Source organism: Puma concolor, chromosome D3 (assembly GCF_028749965.1).
Source record: "Puma concolor isolate L17-30 chromosome D3, mPumCon1.1.hap2, whole genome shotgun sequence".
NCBI lineage: Eukaryota > Metazoa > Chordata > Mammalia > Carnivora > Felidae > Puma > Puma concolor.
Window position 1 is genome coordinate 15,315,635 of NC_141678.1, and position 27,697 is coordinate 15,343,331.

A 27,697-nucleotide genomic window follows, 5' to 3' on the forward strand; every position below is an offset into this window, starting at 1 on the left:
AGAATCCATTCTCTGAACCATTCCATGTAGTTCCTCCTCCCACTTCTGGTTTTGGGCGGGGCACATCCTAAAAGGACAAAAGGGCCTCCGGGACTACAAACTTGATCCAGACCTGGCAGTGTATGAACATATCTAAACATAATAAAGTGCTATCCTAGGGGAACAATGGCCTGGGAAACAGAGGAAGGGGTGGGTGAGAGGCAGGTGTTGGTCAAGTCCATTCAATACAGTTCAGAGAATGGGAGACCATGGGCCACAAAGCTGAGCCTCTGGCTGGCAGGTGCACATTGGATGTATTGTTCTGCAACTTGCTTTTTTGAATTCAGAGAAAAACAATATGTTTTTAAAATTCCTTGGAAAGCAGTGTGACTTTTGGAGCTGGATGGCCTGAGTTTAAATGCGTTGTGTATTTGTGTGATCCTAGGCATGTTATTTAATGTCTTGCTGCTTTAGTTACCCTGTGAGAACAGTTAGAGAATCTTCTCAAGGACTATTATAAGGATTCAAAGGGTCAAAGTGTTGAGGCACTTGGAAGAGTTTCTGGAACGTCTTAACTCCTGGGCAGGTGAGTGTGGATATTGTTGTCTGTCCTGGTTAGGACATAGCCTCTTTGCACAGTCTTCCACAGTGTGACTGTTCCCCTGTAGATGAGTATTAGATCATTTTCCACCTTTTGGTTATTACATGCAACCCTGTTGAAAATCTCTCTGTATCCTTTCTTGTGCACATTACATCCATTTGCGTCTTTCTCTAGGATAGATGCCAAGAAGAGGTATATCTGTGTCCTAGTGCACGTGCATGTTTTAGTTTTAATAAGTACTGCCAAATAGCCCTCTCCAAAGTGGCTGAACCGAGGTGCACCCATCAGCAGTGTGATGATCTGCTTCTTACCAGGTTGAATCTGCCTTTTTAGAGAAACCCAACCTGTCTCTTGCTCATTAAGTCACGTCTATTTTCAGAGCTCAGCTGACATCTCTGGCTGCTCCCCTCTTGGTGATTCCAGCTTTGAGTCCTCCAGCAGTTCCTTGCTATTGTTGTCCTTCCTGACTCTTATTTAATGCAGCCAAGTGCTTTTGGAATCCTGGGTAATAATGGCAGACAAAGCGCTGAATGGAATATGGAATTGGAGGTGCTGAATGTGGCTTTTGTAAGGACACCTTGGCGTGATTTCAGCCTGAAATGGAGCACTTTGCACTCAGCCTAAATTGCCTCAATCCTACCTGGCGTGCTGGGTGTGTAGCCCAGACAGGCTGTTTCGCAGGAAGATACAGGCTGCCTTCCCTGGCTTTGGAAACAGGACACCAGCTCACTACGCAGGAATGGATTTAAACCTAGCATTGCGCTTCAAACACTTTCCTCTCAGATCCTAAGGATTTCCAAATGGCCTTTTCTAGTAACCTCAGGGAGGTAACTTCTCAACATAAAGAAAAGAGGCATCTATCTGATCACTTGGGACCTAAACTGACCATCATAAAATCCTTTTTGTTTACTATTATTGTTTTGGTGGTGTAATATTTGCAAAGCACAGCTTGAAAGATCCCCTAAAAATACAAATAAACATCTTAACAGCTCCCCAGAGATGATGGATTTAAAGCTACCTTATACTTTCCCATTGCTTCTGAAAGTTTGTCCCCCACCCGTCTTCATGATTTTTTTTCATTTGGTCAACTATCTGCCGGGGCAACTATTTGCTCAATTTGCTTTCTCTGCCTGGGGAAAGAAAAGATTTTGAAATAAATGTCTGCAGTGGTGCTGTGCACCAATGCTAATGAGATGGTGAGGCCGAGTGTTGGACACTAAGTGTTTGCATTAAAATGGAAATATGTAATCGATTTTTCAAAGAGGGTCTCCCATTCACTTTTAAAATACACTTCACAGGACGAAAACAAAATGAAAAACATCACTGTCTTTAAGTAATATTGGCTGAGACAGCAACTTCTGGGGAGCTAAGTGTAGAGATAATTGTTTCCAATAATGCATCGGTACGGCATTGTCTTTGTTATAATAAACAGAGAGGATTTATTTCTTAGCAAGGTGTGACGTTATTATCATTTCAGATACTTTTTCTCATGGTAGCAATTCCTCAGTAAAGTAATGCTTCCTCTTCAGGTGACAAATTTCTTAAGAGCTGGTGTTTCAAAATGAATAAAGTTGAAGTTCTATTCATTATTCGCTTGGTCATTGCTAGATGGTTTGAGAAAAAGTGGATGACACACTGGTGTTTTGGGGTCTGAGAGATGTGAGTTGGCATCCAAGCTCTGCCATTTACTAGCTGTATGTCTTAGGGGCCCTTTGAATCTCCAAGTCCACATCAAAAGTGCTGCCCAGGCTGAAAGAAGGGCTGAGTTACCAGAAAATGTGGAGAAAAAACCCATTTCAGGTAATAATTCCAAGTATCTTCCTATTATGGGGATAACTATTAATAGTAAGATCAACTCATATTTCTTGAGTGCTTATTACGTGCCAAGCACTGTTTAAGATCTTTGTTTGCATTGGAGTGCCTGGGTGGCTCAGTCAGTTAAGCATCCAACTTGGGCTCAGGTCATGATCTCACAGTTCATGAGTTTGAGCCCCGCATTGGGCTCTATGCTGACAGCTCAGAGCCTGGAGCCTGCTTCAGATTCTGTGTCTCTCTCTCTGCCCTTTCCCTGCTCATTCTCTCTCTCTATCTCTGTCTCTGTCTCTCTCTCTCTCAAAAATAAATAGACATTAAAAATTTTTTAAAAATCTTTATTTGCATCAACAATGTTATTCTCCTAATAACTTTATTAGGTAATACTATTATTAAGTAGGTGCTAGTATTCTCATAGTTTTAAAGATATTGGTTAATTCATTCAACAAAAATTTACTGAATGTGTTTGTGTTTCTCGGTAAAATGGGGTTAGTTGATTTATCCATGATATATTTATTGGTTAACTACTGTGTACCAGGCAATGTGCTACCTTCCAGAGCTGCATTGGTGAGTGGAATAGCCATGGTCCTTGCATTCATGGAAGTTAAGAGCCCACAGGGAGGCAGACCACCATCAAATAATCTCAGAACTCAGTAAATTGTTACAAAGTGAAGAAAATGTAGAGGACAGGACGTGCTCCAATGAGCACATCCAGCAAAGCAATCTACTCTAGACTTGGGGAAGTGACCTGTGCTGTAATCTGAAGGAGGTGTTGGAATTAAGTGAGGAGAGAGAGGGATTGGGTGTGCTTCATACAGAGGGAACAACCCTTGCAGAGGCCAGGTAGTGGGAGGAATATGTCATATGAGTGAGCCTCCCCTGTACCCATTTCCATCTGTCTCTGTGGTCCTGGAAAGTGATAAGGATCAGGGCATTTTTCCAGCACTTGGCCAAGTTTTTAATTAAGTGGGTTGCTGTGCTTTGTGGGGGAAGAGGAAAGGTTTGCTATATAGCTGGGATCAAGACCATAAAAACCCTTGCTCTTGTTAGAAGACTTTTTCTTGGGGGCCTTGCCAATCTTTCTATGCATCTCTAGAAACTGTGACACCTAAGTTAGAATGAAGAAACGAAACAACTGTGGATAAAGCCTAGAGAACCAATATGGCAGCCCATTGGCCACTGGTGACACAGAAAGCCTTGAAAGGAGTTGTTGTCTCAACCTTTGTGGAACAGTCATGACACTGTTCAGGAATGCTTGAGACAGGACCACGTGACCGTCTGACAGATGCCCTGGGATCTTATTGCGCCGTATCAGACGTGAGCGGGAGCACCTCATAATTGCTGTTCCTCTCACAGGTGGCGAGTATGTATGCCCATGCTAATGAATTAAAGTCTGCCAAACGTTTTAAACCTCCTGAAACAAAAATGGAACAGAAGTGTGAGATTCTGTAATTGTGATTGTTGCTGATACTCTGCTTCTCAGCAGAGCCGGAGAATATTCTTATTAAAATACCGTGTTCTGACAGTAAGATGAGGACTTGTGTTAGATGTTGCCAGTCACAGAGGCTTTTCTCAGCAGTGTGTGCTCTGTGTTGTGTGCGTGTGCGTGTGCACATGCACTTGTGCATACATAAGGGTAAACATTAGGCATAAGTACAAGGGAGAATTGATGTAATTTGTAGAAAGATCCTAGAAACTTCCCCTGGAGCTTATTTGAGAGGTCTCCTTTCACTGAGGAATAAACATGAAATTGCTTTACTTGTCCAAGTTATTACAATGAGCCAGTCTCTGTTACACCTCCCACCCACCTCCCAAATTCCTGCTACCTGGTAAGTCAGTTGGATTCCATAACTTTTCAGTCTCCTGGGGCCATTAAAAGAGCCTAGACACTAGGCCATTTTTCAATTCCAGTCTTAGGTTTCATTCAGAGCTTCCCTTTCTGTTTCCTGGCCTTGGCTGTATGTGGGCCTGCTCTCCCACTCCCCTGCACTCCACACTTTCTTGTTCCTTTTTCTGCTGGTGGAAATGAGAAGGAGAGAGAAGAGGACATTTGTTTTGTTTTGTTTTGTTTTGTTTTGTTTTGTTTAATAGGCTTTATTTTTTTAGAGCATTTTTAAGTTTATAGGAAAATGAAGCAGAAAGTAAAGAGAGTCTCCATATTACTCCTGTCTCCATACCTGTGCATCCTCCCCTGCTATCCACATCCCTGGCCAGAGTGATATATTTGTTATAATCAATGAACCTACATTGACACATCATTATAAACCAAAGTCCATGGTTTACATTAGGGTGCACTCTTGGTGTTATACATGCTTTGGGCTTGGAAAAATGTATAACAACCTGTATCCACCATTTCAGTATCACAAGGACAGATTCCCTGCCCTAAATATCCCCTCGTGCTCTGCCTATTCATCCCTCCCCCAACTCAACCCCTGAAAACTACTGCTCTTCTTACTGTCTCCACAGTTTTGCCTTTTCCATAATGTCATACAGTTGGAATCAGACAGCACGTAGCCTGATCAAGTTGCCTTCTTTTACACTCTTAGTAACCATCAAGGTTCCTCTATGTCTTTTCATGGATCGATAGCTCAGTTCTATTTACCACTGAATAAATATTCCATCGTGTGGATGAACCACAGTTTATTTTCCCATCCCCTACTGGAGGGCATCTTGGTTGCTTCTGGGTTTTTGCAGTTAATAAATAAAAGCTGCTGTAAACATCTGTGTGCAGTTTCTGTGTGGACATAAGTGTTCGACTCATTTTGGTAACTATCAAGGAGCGTGTTTGTTGCATTGTATGGCAAGAGTACATTTAGCTTCCTAAGAAGCTGCCAAACTGCTTCCCAAAGTGGCTGTGCTATTTTGCATCCCCACCAACAATGAATGAGAGTTCCTGTTGCACATCTTCCCTGGCGTTTGGTGTTGTCAGTCTTTTGGATTTTTGCTCTTCTGATAGGTGTGTAATGATCCTTCATTGTTGGGGCATTTTTTGAGATGTGTTCTTGGTGAGCTCACTGTCCTTGCCTCTGTTCATTCTAACTGCTGTATCCACATAGAAGCATCCCCACACTAGGGACTGGGGCTAGCCTCTTTCTGTTGGTCATCTCCATTTGTTTGGCTCATGGTCCGTGGACTCCCAGCAGACCTTCCTGGCAACAGATTCCATGTTTATTTATATGGTATTTTTGCTTTTGTTCCTCCTGGGCCTCGAGAGCTTCGAAATCCAGATTTATATTTATGTTAATTTCTTGGCTGAGAATTTCTGTGTCACGTGGGAAGTATAAAACCCAGACACTCATGCCATGGTGCATGGATGCTTGGGTTTGCAATTTCTTACCAGAGACATTTTCCCCATTGTAGTAGATGCCCCTCCCTGTATCCCTTTTATCCGCCAGAGTTTTTCTTTACTTGCAGACATTCCGTAGTGCACTGCTGGCAGGTTTTTATCCCAATTGCCTTTCTTCTTCTCTGCCTAAGACCTTGTCTGGCTGGGCTCTAGAATAACCTATAAGTGCAAGAGAGGTTAACGTTCTCAGAGTAACCTCAATGATTGGGGGACATGAGTTGGTGGACAAGTGTGTCATCCCCTATTCTCTGTGGGATAATTTCTGACATGTCTTCTACAGTCTTTCAGAGGTCTCCAGCTGGACCAAGCCTCAGTTTCCCCCAGTAGTAATGTGCTTCTTATGCAACTGTTACTGGCTTTTCTCCTTTTTCTGTCTTACTTCTACTACTTCTTTTATGCTTTCTGGGATCACCTCTTCAATAAACTGCCTGATCCCAAGTCCTTGTTTCAGGATCTGCTTTGGAGGAGCTCAGGCTAAGAGGCCATCAAGAGCCCAGGCAGATAGCACATTTGTCTATAGGGTTCCTGGGCTGCTGGGAAGGTTCTCTGCTATCTTTGAGAGTATGTCTTTATGGAGGAGTCTCACACCCAGCTCTCCTCCTTGCAGAGGCCCCAGACCATGTCTCTTGTCACCCTGGTGACACTAGAATGCCAGCCCCCACCTCTCAGGGCCTGTGTTCTGTGTCTGATACCTCCTGGTGGCCCTACTCTCATCTGGAGCTTACTCCTAGAGTGTCTAGTTTTCGCTTCTGACCTCTCGGGATGTCTTTTATTTAATTTTGAGTCTGGCTCTGTATGATTTTTTTTTCCCTAATACCATGTTTGTGGCACAGGGATTGTCCACACCAGTCAATACACCATGTTGCTGGAAGTCGTAATGTTTCAATCAACAACATGGTCAGGCACTTCTATTCGTTGGGGTTATGACAGTGAAAAAGCAGAAGTCTCTGCCCTCTTGGGGCTCACATTCCAATGGGGGGAGACAAATTATAAATCGTTAAATATGGTCAGGTGGTGGTTGGTGTTACAGAGAAAAATAAAACAGAGCAAGATGGGATGGAGTGGTAGGAGAAGATGGGGATTGGTGAAGGGCTGCCATCTTACATAGGGTGGCCAGTGGAGTCCTCACTCATAGGTATGATGGAGCAGTAGGAGAAGATAGGGATTGGTAAGGGGGTGCCGCCTACATAGGGTGGCCAGTGGAGCCCTCAATAGAAGAAGGAACTACCTGGCTTTCTGGAGGAAGAGCATTCCAGGCAGGGGCAATACCAAGTACACAGACTATAAGGCAGGAGTAGGGGGCCCTGGGTGGCTCAGTATGGTTGAGCACCCAACTTCAACTCAGGTCATGTTCTCACGGTTCATGGGTTTGAGCCCCGCATTGGGCTCTATGCTAACAGCTCAGAGCCTGGAGCCTATGTCTCCCTCTCTCTCTGCTCCTCCGCCTGCTCTCACTCTGTATCTCTTTCTCTCTCAAAAATAAATAAACATTAAAAAACTAAAAAAAAAAAAAAAAAAAGGCAAGAGTATGTGTGGCATGTTCCAGGTCAGTAGGGAGGCCAGAGAGGCTGGATGGAATGAGGGATGGGGAGCTGGAGAAAGTGAGGACAGAAGGTAACTGGGGTCAGATCCTGTCAGAATGTGGTGGGGCACCTGGGTGGCTCAGTCGAGTAAGCATCTGACTCTTGATTTTGATATCAGGGCTGTGGGATCAAACTCCATGTTGGGCTCAGCACTGACAGCATAGAGCCTGCTTGGGATTCTCTCTCTCTCTCTCTCTCTCTCTCTCTCTCTGTCCCTTCCCTACTTGCCTGCACATGCCATCTCTCTCTCTCTCTCTCTCTCCCTCAAAATAAATAAATATTAAAAAAAAGAATGTGGGGAGGACTTTGGTTTATGCCATCTCTCTCTCTCTCTCTCTCCCTCAAAATAAATAAATATTAAAAAAAAGAATGTGGAGAGGACTTTGGTTTGTGAGTCAGATGAGGGGATATAAGCAGATGTTTCTTTTAAGAGGATTCCTCTGGCTGCTGTATTAGAAATAGAATTTAGAGAAGCAAAGGTAAATCAGTGAGGCCAGTTGGGAGCCCGTTGCAATAATCTGGGTGAGGGGTGGTGGTGGCTCAGGTCTACTCAACACTGAGGTGTTGGGAAGTGCCAGACTCTGTAAAAATCTTGAAAGGTAAATTGATGATGGATAAGATGTGGGATGTGATGAAAAGAGAGGAGTTAGGGTTGACTCCAAGGTTTCTGGTATGAGCAATTAAATGGATAAAGTTGGCATTTGTTGAGGTGGAAGGGCCGGTTTGGGAGAGGGAATTGGGGGTTCATTACTGGACGTGTTAAATCTGACGTGTTCATAGGCATACAAGTGAAGATGACAAGTAGGCAGTTGGTCATATGACTATGGAACTCAGAGGAGAAGCCATTAGCTCACAGATTAGTGGGGGATACTGACAGGTAGATAGGCAGTCTGTTCCAAAGCAGCATGTAAGTGTGGTCATATAGTGAGTACAGTGGACTGTAGTTGTCCAAAGAAGGAGTTCAGATTGGTGGTGTTGGGCCATGCTATTGGAGTGCTTGATTTTTAAGCTGTGACCTGAAGATTAAGTAGAACAAGCCAAGTGAAAATAGGGGGAGAACATATTTTAGGCAAAGGGAACAAACAACCTATGCAAATGCCCTGAGGGATGAGGGAGCATGTTGCCACCTTGGAACTGAAAGTAGGTCCATCTCACTCAAAGAAGATGGTGGTCATGGGGAAGGGTGGACACAGACACATATAATAGTCAGATCATGCTGGACCTTAGAAGCCATATGAAGGAGTTTGGACTACTTCATGAGCATATAAGGGTCTCATTGAAAATTTTCAGACAGGGTGCTGATGTGGCAGGTTTAACAGATGCTTCTCCCCTAGAGAGACCTTCCCCCAGAAATATTTTGAGCTAAGTTCTGCAAGAACATCTCCCTTAGGCCACCCAACATGCCTTCTTGTCCATCCCCATCAGCTTCATTCCCTCTGTCATCAGGCATGACATATTTAAATAGGTCAGGTCAGGCAGAGAAGCTTCATAGGGACTTTGTCTTCTAATGACCGAGCCCAGACTCAGGGGGAAATAATCTGCATGGACAGCCTGACTTCTTGCACTGAACAGAGAGCACCCAGGGGAAATGCAGACTGGGTGCTTCCCAGGGCAATATGAACAGAGTGGGTTTCTTTCTATTGTGACCCATGAGTTTTCTCAAAAAACCTCAGGCATTAATGGGTAAGACTGATAAAAATCTGAGGGTCCAGTTTGATGCTGATGAAGGTGATTTTTACCCTGGACAGCTCTTTTTCCCTAAGTCCCTAGCTTATGCCAAATACTGGAGCATTTGGGCATTTAAAATGCATGTGTATGCCATTTTTGGAAAGATCCTTGGACAGTGTCCCTGAGGCCTTTGAAGTAGGATAAATCCATATGCTATAGATTGGGAGCAATTGACTGAGCCTCTGAAGACCTGAGTTCCTATCTAAGCTTTAATTTCTTTACCTTTTAAGTGAATGGGTTGAGTTTGACAACTCAGATGAAATGTATAAATGTATATTCCTTTGAAGAATATAACATATCAAAATGAACAGGAGTAGAAATAGAAAATCTAAATAGCCCTGTATCTATTTAAGAAATTGAACTTACAATTTCAATTGTGACCTTGACTTCCCTCCCCTACAGCTACAGGCCCATTTTATCAAATATTTAAGGATGACATAATGCTAAGACTATACAAACTCTTTAAGAGAATAAAGAAGAGAATTTGTTTCCCACTTGTATCATTGGGCCAGCATAACTCTGATAAGAAAATCTGATGACATTACAAAGAAAGAAAATAATAGACCAATATCTTTCATTAACATAGACACAAAATTCTTTAGCAAAATATTATCAAATAGAATTCAGTAGTACATAAAAAGGAAGACTTGAGATCAGAACCATGGGCATGTTGCATTCCACTCTCCCATATCAAATCCTTGGCAAACATCACTAATTGATCTCTTTTCCAGCTGAATCATTCTGATCCTACCTCTTCATGCAGCTACTACCAATCAGTTAAAGTTGGCATGTGAGAAGAAATCTATTTTACATCAGTGAATTTAATGGATCCTACAAATATAAGGCTGAGATACTATAGTTTTGTTATCATCTTAAAATTTTTAGGTTTTTAAAAAATGTTTACTTATTTTGTGAGAGAGGTGGGGGAGGGGTAGAGAGAGAGGGAGACATAGAATCCAAAGGAAGCTTCAGGATCTGAGCTGTCAGCACAGAGTCCAAAGTGGGGCTCAAACTCACGAACCGTGAGATCATGACCTGAGCCGAAGTCAGTCGTTTAACCAACTGAGCCACCCAGGCATCCCTGATTTTGAGGTTGTTTTACAGGCATTTTCCTCAGTGTGGGATGATATACTCCAAACTGGACATGAACAAACAAGGGTCAGTTGTTTTGAGCAATCCATACAAAGGAAGAAGTCATAAAATATTAAATGCCTGGAAGGACCATAACCTTGTTTGTTCTCATTTACTGCTGTATCATCAGCCCCCAAGGACAAAGTCTAGTATACAATAACATCCAAGACTGTTTGTTGAATGAATGAATGAATGAATGAATGAATGAATTCTGAGGGAAGCAGCTAAGTGGTTTTATCTTCGTAGAGTTGTTATGGCTACCGCCATTGAATCAAGGATAACCAGTCAGAAATGATGAGATATAAAACTGTTGAATGAATGATTGAATTCTGAGGAAAGCAGACAAGTGGTTCTATTTTTATAGAGTTGTTGTGGTTACTGCCATTTAGTCAAGGATAAGAAGCCACAAATGATGAAGCCAAGGATTGGGGTCCAAGTCAAAGGCTGCAATGTAAGGGTTGAATGTATGTATTCTGATGATTCTTATATGAATAACTTCAGCTTCGTCTCTCCTCTGAGTCACGGACATGTATATCCAGCTACCTTCTTGATATGTTTACCTGGCTGCTTCAAAGACAACTTAAGCTAATGTTCTGTTATACAGTTTATTGTCTTCCTGCTCCCCTGCCCCTAAACCTAGTTCTTCTCCAGTGTTTCCTATTTCAGTGAACACCATGACCATCCATCTGGTTATACAGGCTAGAAATTTAGAAGACAATCTGAATACCTTTCCCTCCTTCATATCTCACAACCTAATTAGCTCTCAGATATATTCATTTTTTTCTCTGTCTTCCCCACCATCCCCTTTGTGGATCCCTCACCATCTCTCACCTGGACAATGATAACAGCCTACAGGTCTACCTGGGTCACCTCTATGCCCCGTCGATGCCATCCTCTACATTGCAGTTTGAGTGAACTATTCAAAATGCAAAGTGGATAATTCATTCCCTGCTGAAAACCTGTTGGTGGCTTCTTACTACTCATAAGAGAAAAACAAAATTCTCTAAACTGGTCTACATACAAAGCCCTGGATAATCTGGTCTCTGATGTCCTTGTAAGCTACATCATACACCACTCACCCTTACATTCTATGTGTTCATCCCACTGACCTTTCAGTTCCTCCAACAAAATGCTCCTTTCTATGTCTGTGCCTAGAACTCCCTCACCCTCTTTATCTAGTTAACTCCTACACATCCTTCAGAATTCTTGTCACTTTGTGGGAAAGACTCCCCTAATCTCTCTCAGAGAATAAACTCTCAGAGAATCTGTTCCATTCATCATTTATCTTAGTTTGTCATGAAACACTCATTAGTGTGATTATTTGATTAATGTCTGCCTCTCCAAGTGGACTATACAATCCATTTGAACAGGAATTGTATTTATGTTTACTTCTGTTTTATCCCCAGGGACTAGCACAGTATCTGACACTCAATAGATGTTCAATAAATCTCTGATGAAGATGAATGAATGAATGAATGAGTGAATGAATGAATAGAAGAGCCTAGTTGCCTCTTGTGGTAGATTAGGGTTTATCAATCTCAGCACTATTGACAGTTGGGGTGGGATAATTCTTTGTTCTGGGGGACTTTCCTATGCACTGTGGAATGTGTAGCAACATTCTTGGCCTCTGTGAACTAAATGCCAGTAGCATCTTCTCTATTGTGATGCCAAAAATGCCCCCAGGCATTGTCAAATGTTCCCTGGGGAACAACATTGAGAACTATGGTGTTAGATTATATTAAGCATTTAAAATATTTGCTTGGCATTTGGGGCTATATAATTCCTTGTTGTCCTGTGCATTGTAAGATGTTTGGCAATATCTCTGGCCACTACCCACGAGATGCTGGAATCCTTCTCTAGTTGATAGACCTATCTCTACATCCCTTTCTTGTGGTCCTTCCAGTGGGATGAGTACCCTCCCTGCCCTGCTGATGTCATACATGGCTGTGTGACTTTCTTTGGCCAATGGAATTTCAGCAGACATGAATGTCATGCCTGAGAAGAAATTTTTAGATCCAACAGTAATTCCACTTGCTCTTTTTCTTCCAACTCATGACTGAGGATGGGACTGCCATTCATTTGGGTCTGGAATAAAGAAGATATTGGCAGAGCTAAAACCAATTTGCAGATGACGTGTATATCAGCAACAAATGAATGTCTGTTATTGTAAGCCATTTTGGAATTGTTTGTGATGACAGCATTACTTAGTGAAAGCTGGATGTTAAAACTCTGAAGTGGTTTGGCCGAAAGGGCTCATTATTGGATGGTAATTGATCCAGTTGTGTTCTCTGTTTTAGGATATATGAAGGGTAGGTGAACAAAAGAAAGATCACTTAGGTTCAGACTTTTGATGTATTTATTCAGGTTCCTAATGAGGCTTCAGGAGTTCTGGACCCAGCATAATTGCTGAGATAATTTTATCTTATTTTGCACATCTTTGTGTATCCTTTCAATAATCTCTGCTACCAGACCTAACTCATGCTCTTTTTCTCTGCAACCCGAAACAGCACCCTAAAGGAAGAGTGTAAGCACTATTTTGGCAGGGACAAAATCTGTTTTATTCACGGAGATATAACCCCAGCATCAGTATGCTGTTGACTGGAATAGGTACTCCTTCAGTGTTGGTTGAGTGACTGAATGACCAGTAGGGACTGCAAGTACTCCATGTGTTCTCCTATATTTCCCACCCTTCCTTCCTTGCAGTTAGGCTGTGGCCAATGGCCTATGAACATAAGCAACATGTCCCTTCTGGTCTGAGAAAGTTAAGAAGGGGTGTAGGTTCTCCATTCTCAATCTCTTTCATTTGCAGGGCAGGAGGCAAAGAACTTTGAGAAGTCAGAGTTGTAGATGCAAACATCTCAGGACCTTGCTGCACCACTGCAGGGGAACTTCTCAGGGAGAGCTCAGGACCCATATTCAAATTCTCATGAATGAGAAATAAACTTTGTTGTCTTAATCCAGCCATTCTCAACCAGGAGTGCTTTTGTCCCTAAGCGTACATTTGGCAATTTCTGGAAATAGTAGGGAAATGTTACTGGGATCTAGTGGGTGGGGACCAGAGATGCTGCTGAACATCCTATAATGCACCGGATAACTAAGAATTATTTAGCTCAAAGTATCAATATGCCACTGAGATCTTGGATTTATTGTTAGTGTAGCACAGAAGCTCCTTTCTTCACTAATAAAAGGAATAATTGAAATATTTTATACATCTTGCTTCTTAAACTAGCAGGATCTCAGTATTTTCCTTAAAGCTGGTGCCTTCAAGAACTCAATGAAGGAATTGTAAGTGAGTTGAATAAATTAAATAACTCCATGAAGAGCCAGGACATTTTCTATGTGGAAGCAGATGAGTGGAAGAAACCACAAAGTCCAAATGTAGAGAGTTAGTGCCATCTGACTGTTAAGAGTAGAGCTTGTCCAGGGGCGCCTGGGTGGCTCAGTCGGTTGAGCGTCCAAGTTCAGCTCAGGTAATGATCTCACAGTTTGTGAGTTTGAGCCCGGCGTCGGGCTCTGTGCTGACAGCTCAGGGCCTGGAGCCTACTTCAGATTCTGTGTGTCTCCATCTCTCGGCCCCTCCCCTGCTCATGCTCCATGTCTCTCTGTGTCTCAATAATAAATAAACATTAAAATAAGTTTTTTTAAAATAAAAAAAAGAGTAGAGCTTGTCCATCAACCAAATCTGGCCCTCTGCCTATTTGTGTAAATAAAGTTTTATTGGAACACAGCCTTGTACATTTGTTTATGCACTATCTATGACTGCTTTTGCACTGCAAGGACACAGGTGAGTAATTGCAATGGAGATGGTGTGGTCTACAAAACCTACACTGTTTACTATTTGGTCCTTTACAGATAAAGTTTGCTGATTCCTGTTAAGAGCAGGGGTTTGAGTCTGAGCTCCAATACTTACTAGCTGTGTGAACTTGAGAAAGTCATGTCACCTCTCTGAGTTTTAAGTTTTCATCAGTCAGATGGAGAGAGTAATAAGACCTGTCTCATATGGTTGTTTAAGGACTTAATGAGCTCAGATGCTTTGCACATTTCCTGGCACATGGAATATGCTTAATCAATAATAGCTGTTACTAATGAGTTAGTACTATGAACAGTGAATAATAATACTAAAACAAAACCACCTTTTGTGCCTTGGGCAGAAGTAGATACTTCCCTCAGGCCTGGCAGTAAGTTTTCTTCCTTCATCACAGACGTTCTGGCAGCCCATAAGGAAACGTGTTTATCTTGAAAGCACCTGGCAGAGACGGCACGGATGGAGCTGAGCTGGTGGAAAGACCCCATTTCTCAAACCCAGCTTTCTACATGGAATTATTCAAAGGGAACCCTTATCAAGCAGCCTTCCAGCTCCGGTGCCATCCATCTTCTAAAGGTAATTCAATAGCCCTTGGTAGCTGATGATTTATGGGGCGGGTGGCTGCGGGGAGGTTGCTTTTTGTATTACAGCCTGTTTTTTATCAATGACCAGCAACCTGCTGTCTGGGGCCAGAAGCAACAGGCTCTTTGTTTAATCCTATTAATAAGGTCTTGGTTACAGCCAGCTCTGGGCCAGCAGAGGGCCACTGGCCACTGGGCAGATGAAGGATTTGGATCATTCTGAATTGAAAACACCAATTGTTAAAGTAAGACTCCTGTAGTAGAGCTCTGTCTCCTCTACAAAGCTGCTTCAAGCCTCCGAACCTCATTTGATTAATGCTATAGTCCTGGGAGGGAGAGATTGTCATTCTTGCTTTACAGATGAGATGTTGAAACTGGGAGGTGGTTACTGATCTTGTGCCTGGATTAAGAACACCAAGACAAGTGCCACTATCCTAACAGGATGCATGTGTCCCTGATGAGGAAGCCTGGGGTATGAGCTGACCCCAATGTACTAGTCCTAGTGTTTGTGTCATTGCCGCCTGATTCTGAACATGAGAGTAGAAATTCTCATTCATATTTTCATTCTTAGGACCTGGTACCAAACCTGGCACATAGTAAGTGCTTAATAAATATATTTAAAGACTGGAATGGTGGCCAGGCCTTTGCATGTGTGTTTCCTCTTCCTGAAACACTCTCCTCATTCTCTTTGCCAATGAACTCCCACTTGTCTTTAAGGTCACATCTTATATCTCATCCTGTGCCAGTTGGTGTCAAATCAAGACAAAGAAATTATATTCATTAATGTTACTGAGAGAATTTAATAGGGAGTTGGTTAAGTACTTACTGAAACAGAGAAAAAGTAGAAAGGGTACATTGTGTATAACCAAAGTGCATTAGTTAGTCACTGCCACATAACAGAGTAGCCCACAACTTAGTAACTGAAAACAACCGTTCGTTATCTCCTCTTTTCTGTGAGTCAGGAATCTAGGCATGGCTGAGCTTCATCTCCTGCCTCAAGGTTTCTCCCAAGACACCAGTAAATGTGGCAGCTCAGGCTGAGGTCTCATCCAAAGGCATGGCTGGAAATATGTGTTCATGGTTGTTGGCAGGATTCAGTTCCTCGTGGACTATTAGGCCGATGCCTTCAGCTTATCTGTGCCTCTTGGCTGGAGACCTCCCTCAGTTTCTTGCCACGTGGGCCTCTCCGTAGGGCAGCTCACAACTTGGCAACTGGCTTCATCAGAACAAGTGAACCAGACAGAACACTCACGTTGGAGGTCACAATCTCGTTATTTAATCTCTCAAGTGACATTCCATCACCTCTGCTGTTTTTTTAAAATTAATTTATTTATTTTGAGAGAGAGGGAGAGAGAGAGAGAGGGAAGGAGAGAGGCAGAGAGAGAGAATATAGGGGAGGGGCAGAGAGAGAGGAAGAAAGAGAGAATCCTAAGCAGGCCCCTCACTGTCAGCATGGAGCCCAATGTGGGGGTCGAACTCACAAACCGTGAGATCATGACCTGAGCCAAAGTTGGACTCTTAACCAAATGAACCACCCAAGTGCCCCCAGCTGCTTCTATTTTCTCATATAAGTGAGCCACTGAGTCCATCCTGCACTCCTGGGGAAGGGATCACACAACAATATGAATACCAGGAGCAGTGCCACAGGCTGCCCGTCACAGGCTCATACCCACAGGGCTGGAGGGACAAAGGGAAGAGGTTGGGGCTTTAGAATCTAGATATTTGGAGTAGGGTTCCCCATGGGGTCTGAGAGGGTGGCCCTGTCCAGCTGATTCTGGTGACTCTGATGGGACACAGTGAAGCTGTTTCCAGGAGTGCAAGAAAAAAATAAAGGAAATGAGAGCTAGCTGCTGTTTCTGGAACCAACCAATACTGATCAGGTTTGGGAAAAATCACTGGCGCCAACAGCAATGGGGATATAGACTGGATGGATGGAAGGAACGGTCCCTTTTTCCTCTGTAATGGGTTGAATCCCCGCCCCCTCCCATTCCTATGATGAAATCCTAGCCTCTGGGACCACAGACCATGACCTTATTTGGAAATAGGGTCATTGCAGACATAATTAGTTAAGATGAGGTCATACTGAAGTAGGATGGGCCCTTCATGCAATATGGCGGGTATCCTTATAAAAAGAGGCAATTTGAACACAGATACAGTCACACAGTCCATGAGAACACGAAGGCAGAGATTCCTTCTACAAGCCAAGGAATGGCAATGATTGCCAGCAAACCACCAGAAGCTAGGAGAGAGGCATGGAGCAGATTTTCCTTCACAGCCTTCAGAAGGGACCACCCCTGCTGACACCTTGATCTTGGACTTGTAGCAACCACATGCATGAGACAATGTTTGTATGCTGGTCAAGCTGCCTGTGGTACTTTCATGGTACTTGGTTCCGAGTAGCCCTTGGAAACTACCGCAGCTTCCTTCAGCCTTGCTGTCTCCTCTGGCACCGTCCATCTTGCAGGGCCCACTAAGGTTGCAGGTGGCAAAGCTGGGTTGTAGTTGCAGCCCACGTGGCTGAGGGAAGGCTGGGTGTGAAGCTGGATGATGGGAATGGCCAGCACACACCTCTTTGGCAGGGCGAGCTTTCAGTGACCCCACCACATAAGCTCCAGCTGGTGTCCCGCCCTCCGTGTGTCCCCTCGGTCCTCCGTACTACCTTCTGTCATAGAACTTACCACTCGCTTGTGGAAACTATTTGTCCGTATCATTCTCTAGACCATGAACTTCGTAAGGGCAGGCACTCTGTTCTGTGTTCTCCACCATTTCACCTGTGCCACTATGGACAGCTATCCTATCATACATATAATCTCATTTAATCCTGAAAATAACCTGGAAGTGCAGATATTTTCATCGCTACTTTGCTTCTGAGAACACCAGAGATCAAAGAGCTAAAATGGCAAAGCCAGGGCTTGATTCTCCTTTATACTCTCCTACTCCACTCCCCTCTACCCAGAGTTTTAAAGCTACTATGCGTTAAAGATTTACAGTGTACCAGGAACTGGGTTAAATGCTCTCTGCATATCTTCCTCTGTCTCCATATTTATATTAGCTACATTACCATTTAATCCTCATTTCATAGAGTAAGTAGTGCTGATGGAGAGCTAGAAACCAAACAGAATATTCCAGTTAAACCCATTTCCACTGTGCAGCCAGACAGCTGAAAATCAACCAGTGTCTCTCCACTAAGAGCAGATTAATAGGTTGTTGATACATCTAATGGTTTGTTTAATTGATGGCTTTTGCCATTATTAGGGGAGAGTTTAGAGGGGTTTTTATGATTATAAGACCCACATCAATTAGCCCTGGAAACAAGAATGTAAATATAAAATGTTATTTGTTCTGTTGCCAAGCAAAATAAGCACCTATACTGGGAGCCAGAGATTTAAGAATTTATTCAGCAAATATTGGAGCATGTATTATGTGTTTGGCACTGTTCTTGCAGCTGTGTAGGATGTAACAGTGTAAGATGCATTTCCTGTCCCCAGGGACCTTGCCATGTAGTTAAGGAAAGGAGATATGCACACATCAGATGTTAATTAACAAAACAAGGCCGTAGGGGTAAAGAGCAAATTAATGGAATGGACAATAGGAAAATAGTGCTTATGGAAATTCAGAGGAGGGAGTGATAATGGTGATGGTGATGAAGAAACTTGCCACCATTTTCTTGAGCATCCATTGCATTCCAGGCACAGTGCGAAGTGTTTGTGTGCATTAGCATTTTACAGGTGAGGAAGCGGAGGCTTGAAGAAGTTGAATGACTTGCACAAGGTCACACAGCCAGTGAGGGATGCAATGAGAATTTGATCGTGGGTTATCTTACACAGGAAGGAGCTCTGAACTATATTGAGAGAGTGGATCTTACTCTGTATGTCCACAGAAAGCAGTTACTTCATGAAGGGCTGGGGAATTTTATGCAAATCTTAAAGAGTTGGTGACTTTTAAACTGGGTTTTGAAGCATGAATAAGAGTTCGGTAGTTGGAGAACGAGAGAAGACATTCCAGGCAGAAGGGACAACTTATGCAGAATAAGTAGGTATGTTCCTTATTTTATTGCCTCTGCCTCTAGCTATGCTTGCCACACTTTTTTTTTTTTTTTTTTTTTTTTTTTTTTGGCAGTGGCCACTATAAGTCATGCTCAGTCTCTAATGCCTCTTCCTTCTGGGAAGGGTTTGGAGTTTCAGAACACTTATCCTTTGACTCTGCTGGCACTGAGGCTTGGTTCTTTGGGAGAGAGAAGCTTCTGTGATTCTACAGCAGATCCAGATATCATCAGTTATTTGGAGCACTTGGAAGAAAAGGTGGTGGGACATCCTTTCTCTTCTCAGCACACATACCTATTAGAAATGTTAGGAACATGTTGAGTGAACAATCCTTGGGAGGGCTCAAGTGCTTATTGCCAATTTAAAAAAGGCATTCTGAGAGAAAACTAACACAGATGGAAATAAATTGAATTTTCTGCCCTAGGAGATCTTAAGCAATGAAACCCATGTAATTGACCACCGGTTTTCAGAGGAGGGTGGATCTGAGAAGTGTGAAGGTAGGGGGAGGGAAGAGGAGGAGTTCAGAAAAACATTTAAAAATGTACGGGGCGCCTGCGTGGCGCGGTCGGTTAAGCGTCCGACTTCCGCCAGGTCACGATCTCGCGGTCCGGGAGTTCGAGACCCGCGTCAGGCTCTGGGCTGATGGCTTGGAGCCTGTTTCCGATTCTGTGTCTCCCTCTCTCTCTGCCCCTCCCCCGTTCAAGCTCTGTCTCTCTTTGTCCCAAAAATAAATAAACGTTGAAAAAAAAATTTAAAAAAAAATAAAAAATAAAAAATAAAAATGTAGGAAAAGATCGTTTTGTAGAGTGAGGGGCGCAATCCCCTGGAAGATCTGTGTTCCTTCCATGAGGCCAGAAGAAATGTGTTTAGTATGCCACACATAATAATGTCTGAGGGCTTCAGTTTTCTCATCTGTTAAATGGAAGTAATGGCACTGAACCTTTGAAATCCTACAAGGCAAGGTACAGAAAGGGCTTCCCGCATTGTCTGGCACATCATAGGAGCTCAACAAGTTAGTTATTATTAATGATAGTATTGTGCTAGGGAGTGAAGTGTAAGGTTGATATCTTAGGATGGGTTCTCTAGAAGCAGAATATGACACAGGGGTTCTCATGCATGTGATCTATTGAGCTCTCAGAAGCAAGGGAGTGGGGAAGGAAGGAAAGGATAGGAGGAGGATGTGGTTCTATTTGGAGACTAGCTACAGCCTGATCCCACAGAAAGCTCTCAGATATGAACTATGCTGCAGAATTGATCCCATCTCAAGGCAAAGGGGGTGAGCTTTTTTTGACCACTGTGTCAGGTACTCATTGTTTATAGGATGACCTGGGGGAGGGAATGTACCTAAAGTGGGCTTTCTGGGTGAGGTGGCTCCTGTCTGAGAGAAGATCCTCCCTAGGGCAGCTATGAGCATGGTGGCCAATACAGCCTCCGGGGATGGATGATGCATTGAGCTAGTAAAGGGCATCAGGGTTGGGTGCCCCCAGTGGTCTCCATTTCAGTTGTCAGGGTGAAGGATGTGGAATGGAAACTCTGGATAAAGTGGGTATGTCAAGAATCTTTTTATGTAGTGTGAGGGCAAACCTCTGGATACAAAGATGCAAGGCAGACCCAACTTGATGTAACCCCAGGTATTTCCAACTAATTCCTCATGGAGATCAACACAATTTCTAGAATCCCAGCTTTGCACCAGCGCCTATCTTAATTATGCTGCTGTTCAAAGATAGGGTGCTTGCTCTTCTCATCTGTGAGCCTTCAGAGTCAACTGAGGAGATGATGATATCTCCAGGACAGAAATTATGTTTGTATCCCCCATGGTGCCAAGTATGGTGCTTTGTATACAGTTGATACTCAGAAAGTAAAGTTGATCGAAGAGCATCTCTCCCAGGCATTCTTGGGGATCCCAAGCTGCTGACTTTTTTGAGGGTGATTTGAAAAGTGCCTCCAGTTACAAAGTCCAGACTTCTTGTTTTGGCATTTAAGGCTCCCACACCTTCTTGATCTGGCCTTCATGATTATTGCCAATGACCCTCTCACCTACCTTCATAAGCCTCATGCTGTTGTCCAATCATTTCCAACCGCTTCTTATTTCCTCATGCAATGGTATCATCATCTACCCAATGGTGCAGGCTGAAATCCTAGGAGTTGTTTTTTATTCCTTTTTCCCTGATCCCTAACCATCAAATCTGTGAGTGTGTCTCATTTATTCTACTGTCAAAATAAGCCCCAATCTGGCCACTGCTCATCCTTTCCTTTGCTACCATCCTTGTCCGGTCTCTACATCATCCCTCACCCAGGTTACAACATCTTACTCATTGGTCTTTCTCCCTGTCCCGAGTCTTGCTTACCAAAGCACATTGTGTCTAGCATAGTACCTAGCATATAATGGGCTCTCAATAAGTATTTGTTAAATGAATGAAAGGAGAGGGAATCATGAGGTTCCCTTTTGACATAAAAATTTTTTTTCAAAGGGGAGCCTGGGTGGCTCAGTCAGTTGAGCGTCCAACTTGGGCTCAGGTCATGATCTCACAGTTCGTGAGTTCGAGCGCCGTGTCAGGCTCTGTGCTGACAGCTCGGAGCCTGGAGCCTGCTTCAGATTCTGTGTCTCCCTCTCTCTCTGCCCCTTCCCCGCTCATGCTCTGTCTCTCTCTGTTTCTCAAAAATGAATAAACGTTAAAAAAAAACTTTTAATAAAATAAAAAATTAAATTAAAAAAAATTTTTTCATGGATTCCCAAAATAACAGTTGCTATTTTAGCATATTTTGCTTGAGAAATCATTTGTTGACCAGGTGCATCTATGAGTTCAGTAATACTTTTGAATAAATAGATCTAAAGACTTAAAAAGTAGTTGTACTAGGAGTGAGACATTGGCAAATGGGCTTGAAAATTGGCAGATACCTTGCAATACCTCTAGATCCCTCTAGGAGGCAGTGGCTTACAGGTTGGAATTTACTGTGTACTCTGGTAAAAGTAGGTCTTCGCTTATTTCTACAGCATGACTTATTCTGGGATTCTGTTCCCACCCCTATGCCTCTGTTCTTGCTGTGTCCTCCACTTGGATTGCCCTTTTGAATCTACCTCAAACTCTAAGTTTACAAAGCCCATCCATCTTTAAAGTCTCAGCCCAAATGTCAACTCCTTTGAAGCTTTTCTTGATTTCACCCAAGTGAGAAGGTATCTTGCCCTCCTTGCCAAGCTCCCATTGAGCTTTATCTGTATTGCCTTTATTTATAGCCATGGGTGCCTGATTTAGAGATTTCATGAACGAATAATATTTTTTAAAGGGAGGGGGTAGGAACTGCCATGGATTTGACAACTATTAACTTCAAATTTTATCAACACCATCATTTCACAAAAGAAACTTTTTAAATACAAAAAGAGAAGAATGTAAGGAAAGAAGAGAGGGAGAGAAGGAGGGCATTATTTCAAAATAAGGAAGCATTTTCACAATGAAATAAATTTTATTCTATAAAAAATTCATACAAGGATGGCTTTTATTTTTGTCTTGTTTCTGAGTCCTAGTAAAGAATTCATCACAAATAAGCCCTGGACTAGACAGGGGTGTTTAAAAACTGTCTTCTAATTCTTCATATCCCTACCCCATTACCACTTCTAGCCTTAGCTTTTCATGGGCAGAGAATGTGTCTGATTCAACACTATCTCCCCAACAAAGCCTGACTCACAGTGACTGATGTAAGGCTGGTTGATTGAGCATCATAAAGGGCAGAGACCCTGATCCATCTCTAGGATAGTTTTGGCTCCTGATCCTTTGGCCCTGTACCACTGATGGTTAAAGAAAACCCTTGCAGTAGAATTATCCTTTCTGGAAAGCAAGGGCAATGTAGAATCCCTTGGATTTTTGTCTGCTAACTCAGCACTGAAAGTATTCATTTAGCCTCCCAGGAAGGCATTGCCCATGCAATGTCGGGAGAAGAGGCCATGATGTTTTTGATTTGCAGTGTCATAGTAGGTGCTCAATAGGTATATACTTGCCAGATCTCTGCGGATCTTGAACTCTATGATGGTGATTCTCTTTTGGTCCTGGGACCTTTTCCAACAGAAAACATGAGTCCTGCCATGCTTGGCTTTATCTTCCAAAGTACAGTGCTCCTTTAAACAATGACAAGATGTAATGAAGACCAAAGATGGCTGGATTCTGGGTTCCTTCCAGTCACAGAACAGAGGGAGGTCTTGGGGCTTACTCTGTGCTGGTTTTGATCATCATTCTTTTGAGAACCCTTGGGAGAACTGAGCCAATGACAAACAGCATCTTCCTGGGTCAAGGCACTAACCATAGACACCCCAGGAATTTAGGGGACAGAGCTGTCCCAAGGAGGCTGAATGCCTAGTACCCAGACTCTCTGTCTGTGGAATAATGAATTCTCTTTTGATCATCTGCTGTGTAAATCACTGACGATGGGGAGTTAATCATGCATAGGAAATGAATCTTTTCTCTGAGTTAATGAGCAGAGAGCTCAGAGCAACATCTGTTTATTCCCCCTACTTTCAAATCTCTGGCAGTTTGAACAATTAATTGTACCCAATAATGTCTCTTTGTTTTTAGGCATTAGGGGAAAAAAACCCAGTTCTCCCCAAAACACATATACTACCAGGTAGTGGGTAAAGAGGCATCTAGGCAGCTTCTTTACCCACTTAAAAGTGACGTTCTAAGAACCAAAGCATATATATAAGTGTAGGGGGGAGGGGAGAAGGGAAGGAAGGAATAGAGGGGAGGGGAGGGGATGGGAAAGGAGAGGTGAAGACAGGAGGGAACCAGGAGGAAGGAATAATTTTGGCTATTTTTATGAGCGCTGCATAATGTACCAGTCAGTGTACCACTTATAGGATCATCATATTGTAATTACAGGCAGAGGTATTATTATTCCCATTTTATAGAGGAGAAGTGCAAGGTTCAGAGAGGTTGTCACTTGCGCATGCTACCCAGCTGGGAAGTGGCTCGGGAGGGACTGACACTCAGATTGTCTAGGCTCAAAGGCTCAAGCCCTAACTGCTCCACTACACTACACTTGCCCTTTCCTTTCAGTGGGAAACCTCACTCACCTTCAAGCCCTGAGCCTAATGCCCCTCTCTGATTCCTCCTGAACAGCCCATAGGCAGAGGCTCTGAGGCTGAGCTCTCTAGGTATCCATCTTGGCTCTTGCCTCTTTGCAGTGATGGGCAAGTGACTTCACTTATCAGAGCTTGAATTTCCTTATCTGTCAACTGAGAATAATTACAGTGGCTTCACCTATGTTTTTGCAAGGATTAAATGAAATGATATACAGAGAGAGAGCACAGAGCCCTGTATCAGAGCCCTGTATCAGTTATGTTTGTATTACTGTCCTTTATGGGGCACTTTCTATGTGTCAGGAGACATGTTACATACAATGTGCATCTCCATGTCTCACATTCAACACAGAAAGTACATATTAATAATCAATCCATCATGTAGCAAATATTTACTGAACATCTATTACATGCAGTCATGTCTTGATGCTGGGGATGGAACCTAGTTGGGAAGAGAAACACTGAGCAGCAATTATGCAATTAAATGATGACGGGATTTACTGAGAGGAAGTATATGGTGCTAAAGAATGCCTAATGAGGGTCAAGGACATGACCAACTTTTAGAGAAGGTGGTCTCAGAGATGTCTTTTTAGAGAAAGTGACATTTCAGCTAAGCCCAGAAGATTGACTAAGAGGAAGTCAGTCAAGGAAAAAGATGAGGGGAGAACATTTGGAGCAGAGGATGAGGTTGTACTATTCTTAATTATCTAGGATCTTTCATGTTTTAGTCCAAAAGAGTGATCAGGCATGGGCTCTTTTCAGATCTGTTGCAGACTCTTGGAGCTGGGGGGATGGGGGAAGTTGAGACAGGGGTATGTCCTATTCAGATTATTTGGAACATTTCCATGCAAATGATTAATGATGTCCTCAGTTGATTTCATTGAGTGAATATTCTACTCTTACCAGACCCTAGATGGTCCAAGCTGGAAGGAAACTTTGAGGTCATCTGGGGCTCAGAGATTGAAAATTGCAAAAAGATTGTACTTATGGGAGGTGGGGGCAGCTATCATTCACTGGGAATGTTTGCTTACAGTTCTCTGTTGGGAAGAGACCTGATTAATGGCAAATAGTGGTGAGATTGATTAGTGATATCTGTTTCAGGAATAGCATTAGGAAGTTATGGCAGGTATGTGGGTAGGGGTCAGAAAAGCTATACGCATTTGGCATCAGAACGCCTCTTAGAGAGAAAACTGTCTTTGTCTTAGAACGTATTTTTTATAGGCTGTTTTAGGTATTGAAGATGGGACCCAAAGGACATAAACTGTAAGAAAACAGCAAAACAAAGACAGAACTGAGTTGTCCTGCATAAGTTATATGAATTCAGGGTTGTGAATGAGCAAGATGGGGGTGAGGAGCTTGTAGGAGAGGGGAGGCTGAGCCACATGATGGGTAGCTGAGCCCAAAAGGCCAGAGAAGACAGCATGGGGACTTCCTGAAGTTAGAATGGCTCAAAATTTCAAAGAATGGGATACCTCATTTCCAATTTTAAGTAGTTTGCTTCACTCCAATGCACAGTTTGTCAACCCAAACTGACAATAAACATCTGTTTCATGTACTAAGACTTGTGCTGGTGACATTTGGGCGGGAGTAGAGGAATAGTGGCAGTGTCCAGGATGAGATGATATAATATGGGAAAAGAAGAGAACACGGGGAAGGCTGAATAGATGACCCATAAACTGAACCAACTCAGGAAAATAAAGAAGCCAGAGACAGAGAAATGCATGCCCCATGTCTTCCCTCAAACATTCCTGGGCCAAGAAGAAAGCAGAGTCTGTTATTGTACATGGGATAAAGGTCTGGGATCATTTCTTTTGGGTTTCGGAGAATGAGATATGTGTGAGATATATACCTATCTTCTTCCCTGTTTTAGTCTATCCTCCTAATTTTACAGATGGAGAAACTGAGGCCCCTGAAGGGGGAAGGAACCTAATGGTGGTCTCATTCAGTGGCTGCCCAATGAGCCTTCTTTTCTGAGACTGTGGTAGAAGACACTAGGCAAGGGTAATGAGCCAGTAATGATGTCTGCCATCATTCTGGTCTGCAGCACTCAGCTCAGTTTGGGCAAACGATCACAGACTGTCAGATGCACTTTTATTTTTAAAGGGAAAATTATCAGAACTTAAATGAAGGCTGCCTAGTCACATGCATGTGTGCATGTGTTGGGGTGTTTGGGCAGGTTATGGGGTGCAGTTGGGAATTTGGACCTGACATGAAGATGACAGGGAAAGGAAAAGGGTTTCCCTTGGCTCCATATCCTGTTTTGAGGCCCTGCTATACCTCTCCGCCTTGGAGGGGTCATTTCAAGAGAAAGCCGTGAAACTCAGGTCTTGCACGTAAGTAGTGGGTGGTCACTTAGCTAATAATGGTAATCCACTGGAGCCAGAAGGGATGCCTGGTGAAAAGCTGGTTTCTCCCTTTGTCTCCCTACAATGCCCAATATTTCCACCATTAATTACCCCTTTGGGGTGAAGCATGGATATGTCGATGTCTTTGCCAAGAAGGGAGCCAATTTTGTAATCCCCACCAATGCCCTAGAAAGGATCCACCAGTGATAATCCCTCAAAATGTACTACTGTTTTCCAAATCTTTGCATGTAGACATTGTCACTTGTGTCTCATCACACTTTGGTATGCCCTCATTTTTCAGAAGAATAGACTGAGACTGAGAGATTTTGACTTGGCTGACCAACTGAGGAGGAGACGTGAGAATTCAGGTCTCCACATAACGACTCTCAGCATCTTAGGTGATTAGTTGTTTTACCTCCAAATAGGAGTACATCAAAAGTTTTTTAAATTAGATTTTTATTGTACAGTGATAAATTTTCATTATGTAAAAAATTAGAAAATGGAGAAAAGCCAAAGAAGAAACGAAACTGTAGCCGTAACCCCATGAGGCAAAGGTGATCTCATTTTCAATTTGGGGCATATTCTTCTTTTCCATTAGTGTTACGGATTTTTAACAAAAATAGGGTAAGAATATGTAGAATTCTGTGACATGCGTGTATCATTATTTATTTAACAAGCTCTATGATAGTAAGCATTTATTGAGCTTATTTGTTAAAAAGCAAAATGACACAATAATGAATAAAGCATGGTTCTTATAATCTGGATTAATATGCTACCGAGCAAGGTAGGGGCATACAATTCACCTATTTGCTCAACAACTATATTGAGTGCCTACTATGTCCTAGGCATAATGGATACAGCTGAAATCAGGATAGAAAAGGTTTCATGAAACTTAAGTACAGATAATCAAAAAATACATTTGAGTAGGGGTGTGTGTGTGTGTGTGTGTGTATCTATAATATAATGAGACAGTGAAGGAGGTATGAAGGACAAGACTGGGTCAGTACAGAGAGTAGGAATCATGAGAAACTATTTAAAATACCCTCTGAAGGAGTAACATTTGAGCAAAGACCTGAAGTAGGTAGTGAACTATGTGAATGTCTGAGTGAAGAATGGACCAGCAACAAGTTCAATGACAGGGAGATAGGAAGGAACTTATTGTTGGAGACAGAAACACTTGACAGCATTGTGAGCAGGGAGAATGTGAGGAAACGCAGTTGGAGAGGTCACTGGGGACCAAATCATGTAGACCCTTGAAGGCCACAGGAGTGTCTGGATGGTGGGTGGTGAGCTTTGTGAGGTCTCCAATAGGCGAATGACACCAGCTGATGTGTATTTCCAAAGCCTCACTTTGGCCTTTGTATGGAGGCTGACTATGGTAGGGGGCAAGAAGCAAAGTCAGAAGATCAGTTTGGAGGATTCTTTAATTATGCAGGAGAGAGTTGATGGTGGCTTGGACTGTGGTAGCAGCAGAGGGGCTGTAAGAAAGGGTCAGTTTTAAGATATATTGTGAAGGTTGAGCTTTCTGGACTTCCTGTAGAATTGGCTCTGAGAGTAACAGAAGGGACGTGGTCAGGCATGCCTGGGCAACTGGGCAAATGGTGGTAACACAAGTGAGGTGGGGGGCAGCGGGGGGACACTAGAGGAGAGTTAGAGGTTTGGTTTTAGATATATT

At 43.0% G+C, this 27,697-nt stretch overlaps 1 long non-coding RNA gene across 1 annotated transcript in view; it reads left to right on the plus strand.

The window, feature by feature from the left end:
* Positions 1–27,697, plus strand: part of LOC147575326 (uncharacterized) — a 176,491-nt gene that overhangs the window by 93,533 nt on the left and 55,261 nt on the right. Inside the window, exon 2 of the long non-coding RNA XR_015242265.1 lies at positions 14,383–14,561. This is a non-coding gene — a long non-coding RNA (uncharacterized LOC147575326). The remainder of the gene's footprint in view (positions 1–14,382; positions 14,562–27,697) is intronic.